At 42.4% G+C, this 22,438-nt stretch overlaps 1 long non-coding RNA gene across 1 annotated transcript; it reads right to left on the bottom strand.

The window, feature by feature from the left end:
• Positions 1-2,266: 2,266 nt before the first annotated feature.
• Positions 2,267-22,355, bottom strand: LOC117889414. Its single transcript, XR_004648472.1, has 3 exons — positions 22,194-22,355; positions 20,615-20,729; positions 2,267-2,484 (listed from the first exon to the last, which is right to left on the bottom strand). It is a non-coding gene; the product is annotated as an uncharacterized LOC117889414 (long non-coding RNA).
• Positions 22,356-22,438: the final 83 nt, after the last annotated feature.

The following is a 22,438-nucleotide window of genomic DNA, read 5'->3' on the forward strand; positions in this document are numbered from 1 at the left end:
GCCCTGGTCTACACTACAAGGTTAGGTCAAATTTAGCCGCGTTAGGTCGATTTTATAATGAATGTGTCTACAAAAGCAACCCCATTCCGTCGACCTAAAGGGCTCTTAAAATCAACTTCTGTACTCTTCCCTGGCAAGGGGAGTAGCGCTAAAAATCGACCTTGCTGGGTCGAATTTGGGGTAGTGCGGACACAAACCGACAGTATTGGCCTCCGGGAGCTATCCCAGAGTGCTCCATTGTGACCGCTCTGGACAGCATTTTGAACTCCGATACACTGGCCAGGTACACAGGAAAAGCCCTGGGAACTTTTGAATTTCATTTCCTGTTTGGTCAGCGTGGCGGACTCAGTAGCACAGGTGACCATGCAGTCCCCCCAGAATCATAGACATTCTACGCTCCCCCTATCATCTCCGTCCCTGAGATTATTGCAGATTAGAAGGCGGGGGGAAAAAAACGCACTCGCGATGACATGTTTTCCGAGCTCATGCAGTCCTCCTGCCCTGATAGGGCACAGCTTAATGCATGGAGGCATTCAGTGGCAGAGGCCAGGAAAGAATTAAGTGAGCGCAAAGAGCGGAGGCAGGACACGATGCTGCGGCTAATGGGGGAGCAAACAGACATGATGAAGCGTCTGTTAGAGCTGCAGGAAAGCCAACAAGAGCACAGACCCCCGCTGCATCCACTGTATAACTGCCTAGCCTCCTCCCCATGTTCCATATCCTCCTCACCCAGACGCCCAAGAACGCGGGGGAGGGAAGGCTCCAGGCAGCCAGTCACTGCACTCCAGAGGATGGCCCAAGCAACAGAAGGCTGTCATTCAAACAGTTTGATTTTTAGTGTGGCTACAATAAGCAATGTGGCCTTGTCCTTCCCTCCACCCCCACCTCACCCGGGCTACAGCCATTTTGAGGGCGAAAGCCATAATCGCACAAAACTCTGCTATCATCAGTGTGACTGCCAATCCCTCATGGAGATTCGCTCACATCCCACTATAGCCTTATCAGCCTCCACGGCTTCCCTGCACAATGTACCGATCATGGACGTTTGTAGAGTTGCTGCCTGGGCCTCAGCCCATACCTTTAGACAGCACTATGCCTTAGAGTAACAGGCAACATCTGATTCCTCCTTGGGATGCTCTCTACTATCAGAGGTCACGACTTCAACTCCAAAACCCCTCCTTCCATTGGAGGGCACTGCTCTGAAGTCATCTATAGTGGAGCATCCACAGGGACAGCACTCGAAGAAGAAGAGAAGGTTACTCACCTTGTGCAGTAACTGAGGTTCTTCGAGATGTGTCCCCCTGTGGGTTCTCCACTACCCTCCCTCCTCCCCTCTACTTCGGTGTTTCCTTATTAGTCTCTGCAATAGAGAAGGAACTGAGTGGGGGTTGGTCGCACAGCGTTGGTTAACTGCCTGCAGCAGCGCAAAGCAGGGACCACGCATGTGCGACCCAACCAGCACTGCTACTAAAAGTCTCCGACTATGAGCGCAGGGGAGCACAAACACCTAAAGTGGAGCACCCACAGGGATAGCACTCGAAGAAGAACTATTCCCATATGTGAAGGGGAATAACCTATACTGGTGTAACTGTGTCCACACTAGGGCTTGTAAAAGTATAACTATATCAGTACAACTCTCAAGTACAGACCAGTTCTTTTTAACATGGTGAACACACGGGATAAATTTAGTCCTCGCATAAACAAATCTAAATCAATCCATGTACTTCTTCAATTGAGTTGTTGCCACTTATTCCAGGGATGAATATGCCCCATACATAAAAATCAAGATACAGGAACAAATTCAGCCAGGTCTATACTACAGATTTCTGTTAATATAGTTATGTCGGTCAATGGTGTGAAGAGGTGTGATCCCAACCCTGACTGACATACCTTTGCAGGTTGTAGCCCCTCATGTCGACACAAACTGGCAAAACTGCACTTTTACTGTTATAGCTTGTTTCACTTGGTTTAACTATACCAATATAGCTACATCCACACTAGGAATGCTTTGCCAATATAATATACTGGTATTCCTCCTAGTCCAGTAAAGCAGCAATACAGCCACACCTCTGCAGCACTGTACATATAGACATGCCTCAATGCAGACGTAGCTTCCGAATGGACATAACTCCACTAAAGTCAAGAGATTTGCACCCAGTTATGCCATAGCTCAATTTGTTCTACTCTGGCAATTTAACAAGGAACGATCGTCAGATAATAATGATACTTTATAGTAATATTTCACCCTTCTCTAGCATCTTTCACTTGAGAAATATTAGCGAAGTAAGCCTTCCAACATAGATATGAGGTAGAAATAAATATTATTATACTTATTTTACAGATACAGAGAATGAGGTAGCGAGAGATTAAGTAACTCACCCAAAGTCAAAAGAAATCGGGGGCAGAACTGAACAGAAGTCTCCCAATTCCCAGCCCTGTGCCTTCTACCATCCATCTCCTCTGCTCCTCCTGGTTTATTTAGGCCTTCATGAAACAGTAATTAGTAGATCTTTACAAAACAACAACATCTAGCTCTTACATAGTGCTTCTCCTCAATAGATCTTTACAAAGGAAGTAAATGCTACACACATATAAGTAGTGTAACCCAAACCCCATTTGAGCATGACACCTCATCACCTAATACAGTATTGGGAACAAAAGGACCACTCCTAGTTCACTAAGCCATTAATGAGGTCTACAGACATTTTTTTAAACCTTGTATTTGCTTATTGATGTAAATCTAATATGCTGTATAAACTCAGATAAAGTTATTGTATTATGTTTGATATCTGCATGGATACTATGGTGATGAGTGCAATATAAGAACCTATATAGAAAAGAATATCTGCAACAATTATATAAGTAGCTTCACAGAGAGAAAATAACAGATACTAAATGGCTCTTTAATCTAGTTGAGAAAGGCATAACAGGAACCAATGGCCAAGAAGCTGAAGCCAGACAAACGCGAATGAGGTGCACTCTTTTTTTTTTTTTTTTTTAAAACAGTGAGGCTGATTAACCACTGGAACAAACTACCAAGGAAAGTGGTGGATACTTCATCTCTTGGAGTCTTCAAATCAAGATGTCTTTCTGGCAAACTCTATGAACCCACATGTGTACATTTACTTACTCTGTGCTCAGATGCTGCACCTCATGAGGCTACAATAATACTTTGTCCTTAAAATGATACTTTGCATCTGCAGATAGTCTCTAACTTTATCAGAGAAGTGAATATAATTCCCATTTTACAAATAAGGAAACAGAGGTACAGAGAGGTTAACTGACTTGCCCAAGATCACAAAGAAAATCCCATTATTCTGTGGTAACATATACCGTTTTACTAGTGCAAGGGTCTGTACATGGATTGTAATGGGCTGGTATCATGAAAGTATCCTTCACCCTCATTTTCTCACGAGTTTAATGCTTCTAAAACCTGACAAAATCCAGACTGCAGAACTTCGCTTTAGATTTTCAGCAGACCAGTTTTAAGTATGATCTTAGCAATACTTTACTCCCCTTGTTCCCCTTTCCACTCTTTCTGTTGGCACTTGATGTTTTAAACATTCATTTGTGAAGCAATTATAAAAGACTTGCAGCACAAGAGGAATAATGGGAGCAGTGCACTGTTTTTCTCACAGCAGGACACCGATCCCTTGTCTGGAGAAAATACTGAGTGTTCCGCCTCATAGTGAATTCATTCAGGACCCAGACTGCTGTCTCATAAAACAGCGCTCTGCTCCTATTATTGCTGAAATCCTAGCATAGCACTTGCTGGGAAATGCTTATTCCTCGGGACATCAGCAGACTCTACTGCTTGAAGATGTTTAAGGGCATTAAAAATCTTTGTTTCCCAATGATTGAGATAAAAATAAATTTCCCTATTCAAACTCAGCCACTCCACTAAAATATGCAAAGTGGGTGTTGTTTACAGGATTCTTTGACCAAAATGCAGTAAATATTAAGTACAGAAGGTAGAGTGCTTCTGAATCTCACAGTTTACTGTATGCTAGACAACTCTGCTGGACAACTTTGCTGGACATTTGATCCTGATTGGAAATAAGTATTTCAGAAAAGTTCTCAGCAGTATTTAAGCCAAACATTTATAATTTAAAACAGAGAACCTGCTGCAGTCATTGCTAAATTACCTTTAATCAGCATGATTTCCACATAGAAAATATTAGTTTATTAATAATTATAGAGTATCAAAAATATGCAATGCTTTACAACCATAGATTAAGACAGTGGTTTTCAAACTTTTTTTCTAGCAACCCAATTGAAGAAAATTGTTGATGCCGGCAACTCAACAGAGCTGGGGATGAGAGATTTGGGATGTGGGAGGAGCTCAGGGCTGGGGCAGAGGGTAGGTGTGCAGGGGTGAGGGCTGCGGGGTGGGGCCAGGAATGAGGGGTTCAGGGTATGGGAGGGGGCTCAGTTGGGGGGGGCTCAGGGCTGAAGCAGGGGGTCAGGGTGTGGAGGGGTCAGGTCTCTGGGCTGGGGATGCAGCCTCTGGGATGGAGTCAGGGATGAGAGGTTTGGGGTGCAGGAAGGGGCTCCAGGTTTGGGGAGGCTCAGGGCTGGGGGAGGGGATTGGGATGCAGGCTTACCTCGGGTGGCTCCCAGTCAGCTGCACAGCGGGGGTGCTAAGGCAGACTTCCTGCCTGTCGTGGCACAGCGGACGGACCATGCTGCGCCCCAGAAGCAGCAGGTCTGGCTCCTAGGCAGAAGCGCGCAAGCAGCTCCACATGGATCTCGTCCACAGGCACCGGCCAATGGGAGTGCAAAGCTGGTGCTTGGGGTGGGGGCAGTGTGCGGAGCTCCGTAGCCCCCCCGCCTAGGAGCCAGACCGGCTGGTGGCTGCTCCCGGGGTGCAGCACAGTGTCAGAACAGGTAGGAACTAGTCAAGCAGCACCACCTTAGCCAGACAGCACCACCGACAAGACTTTTAACGGCCCGATCAGCAGTGCTGACCAGAGCCGCCACGACCCAGTGCTTTACAGTCCTTGACCCAGTACTGGGTCGCGACATGCAGTTTGAAAACCACTGGATTAAGACACCTTCCCTACCAAAATAATAATCACTAGCATTTACTGCACTTCACATGTTCAAAGTACTATAAAAACATTAATTAATTGACAGAAGACACAAATGGCAACATATATAGGACACAAATGGCAACATCAGAAACATACAGAATGTTCTGTTTTGAGATGTTAATACTGAACTGAAAATGGGGTGGAATTAAGGGTATTTTAAAAAGAGAGATTTTCATCTGGCCTCATATTAACAAATTGCTAATAGGTGACAACAAAAGTGGCTCTTTTTACAATTTGACTTATGTTTCCTCTGCTTTGTGCTTCACAAGACAGAGCACTAGAAAGTTCAATTTATATATAAAAATAAATGAAGCAGATCAGCAACAGGAAATAGACAAGAGCAGGAAAAGACTGAGGAGGGAAACAAAACATGGAATGAAGGGGCACTGGGAGACACAACAGAAAGAGGAAGGGAACATAAGGGAGCGGAGGTGGGGGATACAGCATATTTCTGCTCTTTAGGTAAGGGACCATCTCTTTGTACAGTACTTAGCACTTAGGGGCCCTGAGCTCTAGGCACTATTGCAATTCAATTAGCAATTCTGGATAGGAGGCGAAAGTATGAAAGAGACAGCACAGATATCGATGGGGAAAGAGCAAAAACAGGGCTCTTTTTTGTTGCTAACCTTTGAGGTTTTATTACATAATTTTCCATATGATGAATTATAAATGTAACGGAATGCTAAATTTATTATATAGTTCAGCCAGTAGGTGGCGCTGTGCATAAAATACCTTATTTAAGCAAACCTCAGCCATACCCGGCAGAGCACTTATTAAAGGATCTTATAATAAACACATCTGGTCTCGTGTGCATAAGCAAGCTCTGTGGCCAGTCCATATCTGGTGCAGAAGAAAATGAGATGGTTTCAGGAATAAATTAAGACCAGAAACAGAAGAAAAACAACAGCAACAGTTGCAAACAGAAGGAACAACAACAAAGGTTGCAGGATCTCATCAACATGCACTCTTCAATGCCCAAGACAACTTCAGCTTTGACAAACCTTCAGAATATACAGCCTGGAAACAATTTTTTGCAAGATTTAGTATTGCTACCAAGTTCTACAAGAAAACTGAAGATATACAGGTATCTTCTTTAGCTTATGATCTGGGGAAGCAAGCAGAGCATACGTTTAAAACTTTTGACTTTACTGAAGAGCCACAAAGATGACTATGAACGAGTTCTGGCTACAATTTGATACATACTTTATACTCAGAGAAATGTGGTTTATGGAAGAGCATGTTTTAACCAGAGAATTCAAGAACCAGGAGAAAATGTTGCAAGTTTTATAAGTGTACGGCACACGTTGGCTGATAACTGTGATTTTGGGCAAGCAAAACATGAAAATATCAGAGACAGGCTAGTTATTGGGTTAAGAGATAACAACCTTTCATGCAGTGTACGCACAACTCTACCAAACACACCCTGGAAGAGACTAGCTGAAGATTTATGCAAATTCAGTGGACATCATACCTGGTTGTTATGGACTATTTGTCAAGTATATAGAAATAATGTATTTGAAAGACATAACATGTTGCAGTGTTATTGAAAAACTGAAGTGCACTTTTGCTCACTTTCGTATTCCAGAACAACCAGTGACAGACAACAGGCCACAATTCACTGCAGCAGAATTTAAGTCATTCCAAATTAAATATGATTTGTTCAGATTACTAGCAGCCTACATTATCCACAAGCAAATGGAGAGGCTGAGAGAGCGGTACTGACAGCCAAGACAATCCTACAGCGGAAAGATTCATTCCTTGCTCTTCCGTGTTTACAGATAAACATTAATAGCTGCTACTGGATATACTCCAGCACAACTCCGAACTGTTTTTCCGACTTTGGAAAATAAAGTATCTCCAAAGTGGCCAGACATGAAGGGAGTAGCCAGAATTGATAAGAATTCTGGGAAAGCTAGAACTAGAATTCTAGAAGAGGGTGACGGTCCACTTTTACAACACATGTCACTCAGCTAGAAAACTGCCAGATCTAGAACCTAGTTACCATGTTCATGTCAAAGTGGATGGAGAAAAAGGATGGACAACTACAATTTTTGTAAAGAAAGAGAATTCAGCATCCCAGAGCATATGTGATTGAGACCGACAGCCACCGTGGAGAGTGCAACAGAAATCAACAACATCTACAGTTTGTTCCTCAGAAAGACCAATCAACAGAGCAAATGTAACCCACAAATGTAACCCACGCACTTTCTGGGTGTGGTGCTCTGTCCCATCTAGTGGCAAAACCACTTAGAGATTAATTAATCTGATACAGCCTTAGCTACAAGCCATGTGGCTTTTAGCTCATGTAATAGAGGCTCATGCATTTAGCTCCAGAGGTCCCACGTTCAATCCCATCCATCAATGACCAGGGTCTGTCGGTGTTACACAAACTCTACAAATGGCAGATGCAGAACAAAACAATAACGACTCAAGGATTTCAAACTCACCACAGCCAATTTGCAACTAATGGACGGCCAGATAACCAAGTTATTATGTGTTCAGGCTATATAATTAGAAAACCAGTATGATTCAGACACACATAACAGACTGATCCGTACAGAACTTCAAAGATAGTGTGTTAGGGTATATTTTGTAAATGGAAGGAACGCAGAACTTAAAGGGGGCAATGGAATGGAATGCTAAACTGTATTATATTGTTCAGGTTATTATAAGTTATTTAAAAGAACCTAAGCCATACCTGGCAGAGCATTAAAGGATCTTATGATGAACACATCTGGTGTGTATAAACAACTCAGTAGCCAGTCCTTATCTGGTACAGAAGAACGTGACAATAAATAGCATCAATTACCAATTAAGTCACAGATCAATCAAGTTTAGTAGGGTTTGCGGGTTTAATCCTTTTAAATATTTTGGGCATTAATGACCTCTTCCTTTTTGCAGGTATTGCTAAACTCACATCCAAGCACCTACGTTGCAAAGGCGACCCTTAATAAAAGGGAGGAAAAAAGGGAGACAAAAAATTATAGCCAAATGTAAAAAGAATGGGAATGACCACAGGGGAAGTATGGTGTAGTGCTCACAACAATAGGGTACCAGAAATCAGGACCCCTAGATTCCACCCCAAGCTCTGTTACCAACTCATCATGTGACTGGGAAAGTTGCTTATCCACTCTGTGCCTCACTTCACCAGCTTATATAATGGACACAATAGTACCTCACAGATTTGTTGGGGAGGGGGCGTGAATTAACATTTGTAAAATAATTAGAAATCCTCACAAGGAAAGTGTTATAGCAAAATATTATTTATTATTATAAAAACAGTCACCGCCGCAGAAGTATCATTTTTAAAAGGGCATCTAGAAACACATAGCCAAACTCTGCTCAGTTCTACTTTTGGAGTAATTCTACTCAGGCTATGTCTACAGTGCAAGCACTATGGCTGTATAGCTGCAACTATTCCATTGCAACAGAAGGGATTTTTCCAGCACAGTAGTAAATCAACCCCCTCAAGAGGTGGTAGCTACGTTGATAGAAGAATTCTTCCGTTGACCTAGTCGCGTCCATATTGGGCTGAGCAGAGCCGGCTTTAGGAAGTGCGGGGCCCTATTCGAACACTTTTGATGGGGCCCCGGCAAGGATGACTGAAAAAAGAAAAAACACATAAAAAAACATGTGGGGCTTGTACTCACCGGGCGGCACTCGTAGTCTTCGGCGGTTTGTCCTTCACTCGCTCCGGGTCTTTGGTGGCACTGAAGGACCTGCTGCCGAAATGCTGCCGAAGACCCAGAGCGAGTGAAGGACCTGCTGCTGAAGTGTCGCCGAAGACCCGGAGCGCTGCCGGGTGAGTAAAAATTAAAAAGGAGCCTCTAGCCAGGGAAGGGATTCTTGGCCACTTGCCCCCACCCCGGCAGCCCTGCCACTGGGCACGGGGCCCTCTTAGGCGCGGGACCCAATTCGGGGGAATTGGTGGAATTGGCCTAAAGCCGGCCCTGGGGCTGAGGACATCTTAACTAAGCCTTTTGACCTAAGTTTTGGTGTAGACCAGTCCTAAGGTTTACACTGCATTTACACTGACAAGAATAAAAGAAGGATTGGGCCAGTAGTTTCTGCCTGCTCTTAAGCAAACATTTGCTGATTTTTTGTTTATTTAAAATGTGCAATTTTAAATACTCAACATAGTATCTGAGCATAGATTCAGGCCTCATCTACACTTTAAAGTTTTATTGGCATATGTCAGTTAGGAGTGTGAAGAAAAAATACAACACCCCACACTCCAGACCAAATAGCTACCCTGGGAAAAGCCCTAGTATAGATGCAGTGTTACTGGCAAAAAAAATAATTTTGCAAATAGACCTTATTTCATTTGGGAGACGAGTATAAACTATATCTATAAACACTTTCTAGTATAAGCTGCATATCCACTAGGAGGGTTTGCAGGTATAGCTTCACCAGAAAAGCCTTTCTAGCATAGACAAGGCCTCAAAGTAGCTTCTGAAACTGTAAATAAGAATATCCTACCTTTATTAGCCTCTTATCATCGTTCGCTTCAAAGGATCTCAGAGCGCTTTACAGACTACACACACAAACAACTCTACACAACTACTTAGCATCTTAGAACAATAAAGGAAGAATGCCACACCGAGCAGAAACTATATGGGGGAGGCAGAATATAATAAATATCCAAACTGGAATATGGCCAAGATACCAATTTTAACATTCCTACTGCTGCAAAAAATGCCAAGTGATTTCTAATGACCAGAAATGGTTTTGTATTCCATCTGAAGAATGGGACACTGGCCCAGCATTGAAAAGAAACAGATACTGAATCACCAACACTACCACTTCATGCAAATTTTGGTAGGATTCCCATGCAAGTACAGACCCTAGTTAACCTTGCTTATCTTGTCTCAGGTGGAGTAATCTAAGCCTACATACACACTTTTAAATAGAAGCCATATAGTTGGATGATGCATTTGGAGAGTGACCTGAATGAAGTCTGGAGGTAAAACCCAGGAAGAGGGCTGTAGACTGGTCGTGCCACTCAGAATGAAAGGCAGGTCTGGAAACATTTTAATCCAAAAGGATGTGACACCTCCCCTCCCTACTTTCTCTTTCTTCCTCATTTTCATTTTGATCATATGATTCAAACTTTCCCTACCTGTGCTACCAATGGTGTAAACTATACTGTACAGGCATTTTAACCTTGCTGCAGTCTACCCTACCCAAGTCCTGCTTATACCACAGCTTACACCATTGATAGCACCAGTGCATCTGGATTGAGACTGAAAAACAAACTTCCTCATGTTGTACGATGACCAGATAGCAAGCGTAAAAAATCGTGATGGGGTGGGGGGTAATAGGTGTTTATGTAAGAAAAAGCCCCCAAAATCGGGACTGTCCCTATAAAATCGGGACATCTGGTCACCCTATCATGTTGTCAAGGCCTACAAGAACTGATTCCAGTATTGGGAAGTGGCAGGAGATAATTTATAAAGGAATAAACACAGAGCATCTCTTTATACAGCTCCATTTCCAAAGATCTGGGTGCTAAACATGTGTTAATGAGGACTCTGAGACTTCATAATTAATTATATTAGCATTTCTTTGTTATTCTCTAGGACACAAGCACCCAGCTGACATTTCAATGGCAGTCTGGTAGTTTTCTTTGTTATTATTATCCAGGACTAGAGTTATAACTTCACTTCCAGAAGGCAGTACTGAATGAAAATACAAGGTCCTTGAAGGAAACCATGCTGGGTACTGAATGCATGTCAGTGAAGTTTTCCTAGTCCAGAAAGTCTCTCCTCAGATACGGATCTTCCTCTCCTCCCTTCCCCCATCCACTGTGCTGATCCCTGACACTAGAATCCTTCCCCTAGGCTCCTTAGGAATAGCAATAGCTAAGAGTTTTCAAAATGTTGAATTCCACACATTCAAATGGAGGAGTATTGACTGAAAGTATTCAGAGTAGCAGCCGTGTTAGTCTGTATCCGCAAAAAGAACAGGAGTACTTGTGGCACCTTAGAGACTAACAAATTTATTAGAGCATAAGCTTTCGTGGACTACAGACCACTTCTTCCACTCTATATGCATCCGAAGAAGTGGTCTGTGGTCCACGAAAGCTTATGCTCTAATAAATTTGTTAGTCTCTAAGGTGCCACAAGTACTCCTGTTCCTTTTGACTGAAAGTAGATAGCAATCTTGAAGTAGGAAATATTCTGACAAGCTTGACTTCCCAGTGCAGTAAAAAAAAAAAAAAAAACAGAACGAGGAGTACTTGTGGCACCTTAGGGACTAAAAAATGTATTTGGGCATAAGCTTTTGCAGACTAAAACCCCACTGGGGTTTTACATTTTTTAGTCCCTAAGGTGCCACAAGTACTCCTCGTTCTTTTTGCTGATACAGACTAACACTGTTACCACTCTGAAACCGGCTGTCAAAAAGAATCCCAGAAGTGGCAAATTTGATAATGGATGTACAATACTATTTTTTTCCCCAATGTCTTCACCCTCTGTTTTGCCCACTTCAATGCAGAAAGAAAATATTTTCCAATCATGTCAGTGCAAACCAAGAAACACATGATATAAAGGTATTTCCCTTGTACAATCCTGTGAGGGTTTGTGATATTTTTATTTGCAAGAGAGAAAAGATGATCTTGTCATAAAGACTATGTTAAAATATCACTTTACGTGACAGACCTGCTCCCATGTATATTCTGTCAAGTCCTATCAGCTTATGTTTACTTCTGTTAGCATTGCAGAGCTGTCCCAGCTATACGACAGCAAGCTGAAAGACTGTAAGCTCTTTGGGATAGGGACCGATTGTGTTTGTATAGCACCTAGCACAATAGGATTTAGTCCACAACTGGAGCTTCTTGACACTACCACAGTACCAATAAATAAATAAATAAATACTATAAATAAAACTGTAATAGTGGTCACACACCAGTAACAGAACTATTAATTAAGATCCACTTGCAGAATATTTCTTGTCGGTGATATGTAAGGAAACATCATATTTAGTCGTAAAACTTGAAGATTAGGAGTCAGGATTCCTGAGTTCCAGTCCCAGCTCTGGTGTGGACACTTACCTACTCTGTAACTTAGTTTACCTATCAATAAAATAGTTTAATACTTTCCTCACAAGAGTGTTTTAGAAACTCTACTTTTAAATCTTAAAAAGTGCTATGACAGCCTACGATAAGTACAAAGTACATAATCATAAGTATAAAGATTTATTATGGCATAACATTGTATATGTTAAATCCTTGTCTTACATATTTAATACTTTCCCTTTTTACTCCTGCTTTGTCTTTTTTCCCATTGCACCTATCCAAGGTTATTGGCTACACTGAAAACATTTAAAAGGTGTTAGACTGAAACTAAAGAGTTACAAATAAAGCACTCACTCCTCACTGAGTGATGTTCTGTGTGTTTATTTTAATCTGATATTTCCTGAATAGAAACAAGAGGATACTCCTCCACAGAGTGCAAATATCAATAGAATTTCTCTCTCTCTCTCTTTCCATAACAAGGGAAGTCTTTCATGATTCCCAAGAAAACAGCTGCCCCTCTGTAAGGGGGGAGGGGGAGGAAGGAATGGAATACACATAGTACGATGTTCTTTTTTTCTTCATTGCTAGGCTCTAGGCCCAAGGGCCAAATTTTGAGATTTTATTCAATCCTTATTCAGAAATCAATGGGAGTTTTCCGGAGTAAAGCTGAATAAGAGCTTCAGGATTTGGCCAGGACCCAAATCCTAGAAATTAAACTTTTCCAATTCTTACTTGTAGAGAACTCCGAGTTTTCTCCTAATTTTCCTGTGGGGGAGCAAGTCATTTGAAAGTCGCTGTATGGGAAAACCCACATAAGGGCTTACTATGGTTCAATCCAGTACTTCTGGTCCCTCCCTTTCATAAGGACTAAATAGCGAATATATAATTGTTAACAAAATTATGTGTGAGCAGCAGAGCAGCTGATACACGTGTGTCTAGAGCTCTCTTTTTTTTCAGCATAATGTTTTACAAGTATCTAACACTAGTTTCCACCTGTTTTGATTCAACCTTCTGCTGAGTTTAGTCCTGAAATTAATCTATATAGCACCAGATCTTCCCTCAGTAATGAGAGTTTATACAGTTGGAATTTAAAAGCCCTCCCGGTCAGGGAGAGCAGAATTGAAGGGAGCAGAGGAGAACTAGCTGTTACTCCTCCTATGAGTAATCTCAAGGTCTGTCCACACATGGAAATTGTCCAACATAGTTATAGGAGAACAAGTTATTTCACTGGAGCCATGCTGGAATAACTCCCAGTGTGGACAATAACTCCATTTTGGAAGACCTTTCTTACACTGGTCAGTTCCTCCAACAATTTCTCTCAAAAGTCCACTTGTTATCAACACTCACTGTTGGAAGTAAAGCAGTTACTATAAAGCACTGAAATGAAATGCAGGAACAACAAATCACAATCTTCAGATGAATCCAGGTAAATGTCTTGTTTTCCAGCCCTTTACTAGGAGCCTGAACCATTGACATTATAGTTAATAAAACATTCCTAATGTTGCCTTTAATGGGAGCTGAATCAGGCCTTTAATTCTCTGCAAAACTAACAATTATGCAACTCTGCTGAGGATGCAAGAACATCCACCTATGTAAAGCCATCAAGTCAGTGAGGAAGTCAGAAATCTGCCCCTGCGAGTGAAATCAGTGCAGGTGCTAAAGAATCAAAAGAGCCATAGTTACATTGGTCAATACATCCTGCCACATTAAAGCTCTTACATTTCACGCCCTGGATAAAGTTGTAAATTACATGCACAAGAGAAAGACGGTATCCACATCTGGAAGTGGTGGAGCCACGTGTGGACTGCATGACAGCATTTCAATATTTCTGCATTCGAAAACTGCAGCTGGATAGTACTGGCTTTAACAGCAGCTTCTGTGAACACGTCTGTGTACAAGTGCGTAGCAAACAATCGATCACAAACACTGTGTAGCAGGGTACCATCTGAGACAAGAAACAGAGCAATCCAACTGCCCCAGATATAAAAAGGTGCAAGTTTAATAAAAGTCAGGGAGAAGAGAAGCTCCTCCATTCAAATATCACCCATTCTCACTGTATAGGGCGGGGAGTGGAGTCACAATTTTCATAGAGTGGGCCACAAACGTAGAGAAATTTTCTCCTAGACCACCAACCCCCCCTTCTCTATCACATAGACCACTTTCTCTCTTATTTGCAATCATACATCTTTGTATGAACACAATTGCTTACACAGTAAAGTAACATAAGAAAAGCATTTAGGGTAAAAACATTTCCAAGTACCTAAGTGACTTAGGAGCCTAAGTCCCATGTTCAGAAGTGTCACAGGTACGTAGAAGCAAGTCCCATTGACCTTCAGTGTCCCTTAGGTACTTTTGAAAATTACATCCTACTATATTTTAGCTGCCTCTTAATGTGATTTAGCAGCTGGAAAGAAGGAGAACCAGTACCAAGAGCCCTGATGACAGTTCTCCACAGACATCAAGCAAGTGCTCCATAGACCACTAGTGGTCCACAAACCATAGTGTTAGAGCTGCTGTCATAGGGAATATTATATATCAGGTTTAGTTAGTTATGTTTAAAGGGGACTCTATTGAACCACCAAAAAAAGATAATTATTTACACTGAATCATTCTGCTGTATATGATGTTGACAACTCCCTGTTGACAGCCGCAGCAGCGCTCTGACGTGGGCAGTGTAGTCACGCTTTATCACCGGGGGAGAGCTCTCCCAGCAATAAAAAAAAAAAACAACACCCCCCCAAATGAGCAGTGGTAGCTTTATCGCCGGGAGCACAGCTCCAGGCAATAAAGCACTATCTATACTGGCGCTTTTCAACACTAAAACTTCTGTCACTCAGGGGGATGTTTTTTCACACCCATGAAAGACTAAAGTTTTAGCTCTGAAAGTGCCAGTGTAGACAGCCTAAATCACTAGGCCACATCCTGCTTCAGAGACTCGTCATCTCACAAGTATTTACATCCATGGGTTTGGATGCAACAACTGTGAAGACACATGCAAGATTCTTCAGTCATTATCTAACCATTCAACACTAATGTGAATGTCTGACTGGAAGGGTCTATGACTACTGGAGATGAATAAACAGTTGGGAGAGAAGCATTTGCCTGTTTAACATATGTGCCTGCCAAACTGTCTTTCCAGGGTCATGGAGACTCCGTAGTTCCTCTGAGCTGTCAAACAGATTACATGCAGCAAAAGAGCCGGAGCATCTCTGCCTGCTACTCAGAGTATACAAGGATAGTCACAGACTTCCCTCCCGCGGCAGCTTTAAGTGCATCCTTATATGCCCTTGCTAAGGTTTTGCAGCCTTCATCTCCTGGGGCGCTAAACAATTCAAGAGCCTTATTATTTTGCAACAATTTTCTTCTCATGCTGCAAGTGAGATCTTTGCTCCTAATATAGAGCCTGATCCTGCAAATGCTCTGTGAAGCATGTTTCCAGCATGGATGTCCACTGTTAAAACACTTTCCAGGGCTCACTATAGGTGGCTACACTTCAGCAGGGGGTGATACGAACCTTTTGTATAGCTATTCTATAAACTTATAAAGGACTATGGGATTCTTTGGGATGAAATTCGATAAAGACGTGTAAAGAATTATATTTACAAAAAAAAAATCAATTGCACAAATACAAAATGTAACTGGGTAGGTGGCAGTACTGCAGAAAAACATCTGAGGGTCATACTGGAACACAAATTTAACATGAGCCATGGGAGGCACTTGTTCCACTCTCCACTGGTGAGGCCTCAGCTGGAGTATCGTGTCCAGTTCTATGTGCCATACTTTTAGAAAGATGTGGAAAAATTGGAGAGAGTCCAGAGGAGAGCAACAAATATGATAAAAGGTTTAGAAAACCTGACATGAGGAAGGTTACAAAAATGGGTAAGTTTAGTTTTGGGAAAAGAAGACCGGGGGGGTGGGGAGGAAGGGGGATTTGATAAGTGTGCAAAGCGCAAAAGGTTAAGGGCTTTTATAAAGAGGACAGCGACCGATTGTTCTCCATGTCCACTGAAGTAGGACAAGTAGTAATGGGATTAATCTGCAGCAAGAAAGATTTAGATAAGATAGTAGGCAAAACATTCTCACTATGAGGATGATTAAGTACTGGAATAAGCTACCTAGTGTGGTGGTGGAATTCCCATAGTCAGAGGTTTTTAAGAACAGATTAGACAAACAGGTTAGGGGTGGTCTAAGTATATTTGGTCCTGCCTCCATGCAGGGGGATAGACTAGATTACCTCTCGAGGAAGGTCCCTTCCTGCCCTACATTTCTATGATTTTTTTATATATGTACATTGTAATTAATTATATTAACATTTTAGTATATAGTAGAATCTCAGAGTTATGAACACCTCAGGAATGGAGGTTGTTCATAACTCTGAAATGCTTGTACTTCTGAACAAGACGTTGTGGTTCTTTCAAAAAAGTTTACAACTGAACATGGACTTAATATAGTTTTGAAACTACTATGCAAAAGAAAAATGCTGCTTTCCTTTTTGTATTGTGTCCTATAGGTGGATTTGGCCAGCTTTATTCTTTCACTTGCCAAAACAACGCTCTAACAAAAGCTGTCACCAAAACAGAGACCTAAACCCCACGGCAGAGTTCATGGTGGGTCATTGGACAGTGCTCAAGTAGGACTTGTGACTGTAGAACGCTGGTTCGGCATCGCAGAAACTGAATATGGTGGGCAGTTACAATTCTCTGTTAATCTTATCGCAACATAGCCAGCTATTGAAAGAAATACTGAACGATCAGAAGGATTTCTTCGTTGAAGAGTAGATGAGGTTGGGTGTCGGTCTAAAAAGGTTTTTTTTCCTTTTCTTGAAAGCACAAATGGTTTGGCTTGTAGTGAGTCAGATCCAGATTGGAATGACAGTCCCATTGCCCTGACTAAATTTCAATTTGAGTTATTTCAGTCTGATTATATTTGTCCCCCTGAAGTTTTAATTGGATACCATATTCTTTACTTCCTGTCCTAAATTAAAGAATAATATTTCTACTAAACAGCTGTCATGACTCATGTTTCAGTGGTGGGCAAAGTGATTCCAGTGTATATTCCTGTAATGCCCTTTGGGATCCTTTAGAATGAAGATCATTATATACCGGGGTTCTCAAACCTCATTGCACCGTGACCCCCTTCTGACAACAAAAATTACTACACGACCCGAGGACCAAAGCCTGAGCTCACTGAAGCCCCACTACCCCAGGTGGCGGGGGAAGAGAAGCCAAAGCCAAGCCCAGTGGGGTGAAAGCGGCCTGTAACCTGAGCCCCGCCACTCAGGGCTGAAGCCCTCGGGCTTTGGCCCTGAGCAGTGGGGCTCAGGCTTCGGACCCGGACCGCAGCACCCAGCAAGCCTAATGTCAGTCCTGGCAACCCCACTAAAACGGGGTCACGACCCACTTTGAGGTCCCAACCCACAGTTTGAGAACTGCTGTTATATATCATTATCGCATACCATTAAGATATTATTGTTACAGGTCTGCACAAATTCTGCATCCAACAATAGCCAGCAGCAACCTCCAAAGAGGCCAATACCATACAGAAAGGCAGATGGGAATAAACTCTCCTAACCCCTCTGATAAAGTGTTACTGACACAATGCGTCTATCCCCCTGCCATCCTGAAGGCTGCTCTGGAACCTAGCTCCCCTGGTGACAACACTAGAGTAAACATATTGTGTTTGAAAGATACGATGTAGAGTAAGTATTTCTTCATAGTCCAATTTGAAGTTCAGACAAGAGCAGGAATATTGACTCTGCCCATCTGCCATAGCCCCGATTCACCTCTCTTAGGGAAGATACTTATTTGGGCAGCATGATTTAGTAAAGTTACATTACGTTATGTATCATATTCAAGCCTTACATAATCAAAAGAGAAAGATGAAAAATGAGGCCATGTAATATTCAATGTGATCTTGATGCAATCGGAGCTCAGAAAAGCATGGTCTGGTCACTGTCACAAAATGAGCACATTATCTTCTCCAATAAAATCAACAGATAAGAGATATGTGTCATAGAAGTACTATGCACCTTTTAATACTTCCATTGTTATTCACGCACTGAAACTGCTTTAGTTGACAGTTTTGAATAATGCTGGAAATCTGTGGAAGGAGACAACTCTGAATATTTAATTTTTAAACTCTTAAGAATGTGTTGTTATGGCATCAGTGACTCTAGAATGTGCTTGATATGACAAAATAGACATAAATGTTAGGCGCAATCTCTGAAGAATCTCACAAAACGGCAGATATGTGACATCATCAGATGTTCAAACCAATCAGATGAGGGAAAAAAGCCAATTATGTTGGGATCTTTACACAGAGGAACAATAACATCAGATTACAGAGGGGTTATGTTGCTACTAGCTCTCCCACACATACACTTGAACTCTAATATCTAGCGTGTGTGGGGGCGCACATGCATGAAGCAAGGACAGAAGGTAAACCAGTGCTGCCTGAAATGGGGAGTATGCTCTGCTCTCATCCTTCCATGGACTTAGGAGCTACTCTATCACTTTTGCTTGGTTTTACACCCTGTCACGTCTCACAGTGAAGAGGAGCAAGAAGTCCCTGACTTGTAAAGGGTGGGAAGGTACACAGGAGTGATATACGATTAATCACTTGTGTGTTTACACAGGACCAAATCCTGGTCCCTTATAAAGCAATGGGAGTTTTGTAACACAGTGATTGGAATGGTTAGGTGATGTCCCTTTGAAAAGGAGGAGAGAGAGACTGTTGGAACAAGCAGTTCCATGGCACTTGAAAGCAACAGTTGGAACTGGTCACCGGACATGAGAAGGATAAAAATGAAGGGAAGAGAGAGAACAGCAGTCAGGGAGGAAGCATTACTAGGAAGCTTGGAAGAGTGCATCAGAAGAGCTGAGTGAAAGGAAGGGAGCAAGAGGGGAAACCAACAGAATCAGAGAAAAAGCAAGTAGCAGCAGTGGAACAACAGAAGACTGGGCCATCCCTCCAAAAAGAGAAGTGAGTTCCTAGGGCTCTCTTACTGCATGGAGCGTACACAGATCTGAATTTGTTTCCTGACTTTTTCTGGGGGGAAAAAATACAAACATTTCAACTATTTTTCTCTCTCTCTAATGAATATATTGTGATCCCATATGCTAATTAGCTAGTTCTGGTAAAAGGTAAACAGTTTCATAGGATGTTCTTATCAATACCCAGGAACTATAATGTATTGTTGGGATTCAAGACTGCACATCCCAGCTTACTAGACCTTAGATGTATCAATGGGCCATACTAATCACGTGCCTCAGGGATACTGAATGATCAGGCTTGACAGAATTCAATTTTTTTAATATCATTTCAGTGGATACTGATGTTTATTTTAAACTATTTTTATTTTTAACTATTTACATTTTCACAGTTGTGGGAAAGCATGAGAGGTTCAGGCAACGGGATGGTCAGACAAAAATTATTTAGTGACAGAAGACACAAATTCAAAAAGTTAAAACTTTATAACCATTAAAATACAAATTATCAACGTGATAAGTCAAAATATACAAAGTATATATCCTTAAATCAAACTCTAATATGTTCTCAAGTAGCATTTTTCTAACTTTGCCTGTCTGTACATTTCAGTTATTATGGATGGAAATACTTTTTGTCAGTTTGTGTGTGTACAGTGAAATAGATGTTTACTGATATCTATCAAAAATCTAATCCTTCCAAGCCTATAAATAATTCATAGACTCAAATGAAGGGTGAGGAGTAGACAGAGGCTTCTCCCACTGTGATGTTCCCGTTTGGAAGTAGCTTTCCTACAGATGTCCACGTTTTAAGGTACTTGGAGCCCTTCATATGCAAATCTGAAGAACTGCAGTGCATGGTAAATATATGCAAAAAGAACAGGAGTACTTGTGGCACCTTAGAGACTAACAAATTTATTAGAGCATAAGCTTTTGTGGGCTACAGCCCGCTTCTTTGGATGCATATAGAGTGGAACATATATTGAGGAGATATATATACACACATACAGAGAGCATGAACAGGTGGGAGTTGTCTTACCAACTNCACCTTAGAGACTAACAAATTTATTAGAGCATAAGCTTTTGTGGGCTACAGCCCGCTTCTTTGGATGCATATAGAGTGGAACATATATTGAGGAGATATATATACGCACATACAGAGAGCATGAACAGGTGGGAGTTGTCTTACCAACTCTGAGAGGCCAATTAATTGTTCATGCTCTCTGTATGTGTGTATATATATCTCCTCAATATATGTTCCACTCTATATGCATCCAAAGAAGCGGGCTGTAGCCCACAAAAGCTTATGCTCTAATAAATTTGTTAGTCTCTAAGGTGCCACAAGTACTCCTGTTCTTTTTGCGGATACAGACTAACACGGCTGCTACTCTGAAACCTGGTAAATATATGGTTTATGCCAGAGACAATCCAAGTAGATATAAAACTGTTTGCCATATAGAGTGGCTCCAGTGATTAAACTTGAAGCCAGCTATTAAAGAAGGAAAAAAACAAGCCACACTTACCTTACCCTCTCTGAAGATGAAGACAGCAACAATAATGGATCTTAGGAGATTCACACAGGGAATGAGGCAGTTTCTCCTCAATGATATGCTTCAACAGTGCCCTGGAGAGACACCCCTAGGAAGGAGAAAATAATTTAGTCTCCATAACTCTTTCAGTCCCTTGCTTCTCATTTCTGGCTGTCAATAAGCGTGCTCACCCACGGTACTAACAATTGCTATGGTACAGATGTAATGAGACCAAATACAGTGATGTTCCTTTCCTCTTGCCGGCTATTCATACAGCAAACAGGGCTGGAACATTAGAAATAGAAAAGTTCAAGAAACACTCCAAGACAGTTGGGAATGATGCCGGTTAGAGCTGGGATTTGGAAGTGAAAGACAGCAACTGGGGAGTGACACTGGGGATTTGGCTGTTGGAATTTGAGAGGTGAGAATGGCAGTTGTTAGTGGGAATCATAGAGAGAAGAAAGCTGAAAAAAGTGCAGTGACAACAGTAGGAACCATCTGAGGGGGAGAGAGGGATCAGATAGGGAGGTGTTACTGACATGGTGGGTAAAATGTGTGAGAAGAGCCATATGAAAAGGAGGCATAGAAAGAAAAGGAAGAGAGCAAGAAAACCAAGGGAACCAGGGACAATGCAAGAGGCCAGAGAGTGGCAGAGAAACACCAGACTGAAAAATCCAGTGGAAAAGATGAACTTCTGGTTCGCTCACTCTGCGCTGAGCATATGAGGATACTGAATCGCCTTCTGACCTGATCTATGTTTAAATTACTCAAAGAATAAGCACTGTACATTTGGGGATGAAACACAACAAAGTGACTGAATCCATGTTTTAAGTGCAAAATGGAATTCAACAGTAACTAGAGCCATGACCAGCAACTCCAGAACATAAAAAATATTTGTTTACAATCGATATCTAGTCTCCTAGGCCCTCTGCTATCTCAATCAAGTGAGCTGAATGCAATTGAAAAGCTCTCTAAATGCTCGCTGAGACGCAGGCTAACGGAAGCATTTGAAGCTGTGGCCTAGGCCTTTTCAAATAGCAACAAGATGGCAGTGACCTGTGCTCGCTATTCACTTACAACTGGATAGGAATTGCTAATCGAGCTGGCAAAGACCAATTATCGATTCTATGAGCCAACCAGTGCCTCTCAATTTAACCTTTCAGAATATGTTACATGTTGGGTTTAGAAGTACAAAGAACATGAAGCAGTACAATTATTATGAGCGATTGACAACCAGGTGAACCCTGAACCCCATTTCTGAGTAACATTGCTGCATAGCTACCAGTAGCTCCCTCAAGAGTACATTGTTTTTCTGTTGTGACAGATTGTACAGAGCAGCGTTCAGACAGCCCCTGATACACTGTTCCCTTGGGGCACTGGGCCAGAGCAGGAGGTGGTAGGTGTATACTGCACACAGCTGATGTTGTGACTAAAATGGCCGCATGGCTAAGAGAGCGGACATGTATAGGCCACCAGGCCAGCTCGTTACTGGGGGGATACCTGCGGGGCCATCACCAGCGCAAGGCCACTGGCTAGAGCGTGTTTGGGGGCAGGAGAGCGGCAAGGTCATCACCTGGGGGCGCGGCAGCCCATCCCTGTGCACAGCCGTCGAAGGCCAGGCGAAACCAGCCACGTGTGTGAGCGAGCGCGACCTCTGCAGCGCGCGCCGCCGTCCTACTTTCCCTCTCCCGCGCCCGCCTCTCGCGCCGTCCTCTGTGCCTTAGCCCTGAGCTCCGTCCCCCCCTCTCCCTGTGCGCGAGGCGCGGCCAATGGGAGCATAGCGTGGGGAGGCGGCGGAGGCGGGGCCCGCATGGAGTC

This window comes from Trachemys scripta, chromosome 17 (assembly GCF_013100865.1).
Source record: "Trachemys scripta elegans isolate TJP31775 chromosome 17, CAS_Tse_1.0, whole genome shotgun sequence".
Lineage (NCBI taxonomy): Eukaryota > Metazoa > Chordata > Testudines > Emydidae > Trachemys > Trachemys scripta.